Genomic DNA, 1396 nt, shown 5'->3' on the forward strand with positions numbered 1-1396 from the left:
GATGAACAGAGCCGTGCACATATGTGAAATAAATGACTTCATGGAACAAACGCTCCGCTTATACTTCCACGTCATGTTCAGCCTGCGCAAGTCAGTCAACTTAACATTCTCTATGATCATTTATTTTCTCGCATGTAATAAAGAAACACATCTAACTCTATAGTTTTACAGATCCGCCTCTAACTCTGCTGCCCGTTTTATTTGCGTCACTAGATGCTGCTGGAGCGTGCTCCCTGATGACGTCACAGCCGTGAATCCCGAAACCTCTATGAATGAGGGGACTTCTCGCCGGGTGCGGTGGCGCGCGCCTGTAATCCAAGTCCCCGGGAGGCTGAGACTGGCGGATCGTTTGAGCTCAGGAGCTCTGAGCTGCAGCGGACTATGCCGATCGGGTGTCCGCACTAAGTTCGGTATCGATATGGTGGTCCTGGGGGAGCCCGGGACCACCAGGTGGTCTAAGGAGGGGTGCACCGGCCCAGGTCGGACACGGAGCAGGCCAAAGCCCCCGTGCCGCTCAGTAGTGGGATCGCGCCTGTGAATAGACGCTGTAGTGCAGCCTGAGTAATACAGCGGGACCCAGTCTTTTTACACTCCTCTACTGTTTAACACACAGCTGGGGTAACACACACGCTCAACAACTATGTTACACTATGTTACAGCAGCTTCTTCACTGCCTGTTTATTTCCTTGTTGCCATGAAAACCATCACAGACCACCTGTGTTACATCAACCTGGGCATCACGCTCCGCATCCTTCACATGCTCAGGAATACAAAGGTAGGCTACACACACAAACACACACACACACACACGCACGAACTCACACGCACACTCACAGTATTATTTGATAGAATAATTGCCCACACACTTACAAAATAAAGTGTGATGAATTGTTCGTCACTAAAGAATAGGGATTATTGAGTCAAAGGTCATCATCAGTACAGTTTACAGACCGTGTGATTCTGAAGACATAAACAGACCATCAGACTGACAACATCCGAGCAATAACGTTTGATCCTGGGGTGTGCATATTGTCCCTGTGTTCTTGTGGGTTTCCCCTGGGTGCTCCGGTTATTGCATGTTGTGGACATCTCAGAGTACCTTGGAGCCTATAGCCAAGCTGTCAAATAGATAGTGAAGTAAGAGGTCCAACATTTCTCCCCGGAGATATAACGGATTAGAGTAGAAGCAGAAACACAGCAACCACAGCGCTGCTCTGTGAGGCTGTGTGTCTGTCAGACATGGAGACATCATCACTATATTATCTGCTTTATTTAGTTGCTTTGTCCGTTAAATGAGACAACAGAAAGAGAAAGGTAGATGGAAACGTGAGTGGAAGAAAACCGGAGAATGAACCGGTGTGATGATGTCATTACTCCTCTCGTCCAGGTGGAGGCG

This window comes from Etheostoma cragini, chromosome 17 (genome assembly GCF_013103735.1).
Source record: "Etheostoma cragini isolate CJK2018 chromosome 17, CSU_Ecrag_1.0, whole genome shotgun sequence".
NCBI classification, from domain to species: domain Eukaryota; kingdom Metazoa; phylum Chordata; class Actinopteri; order Perciformes; family Percidae; genus Etheostoma; species Etheostoma cragini.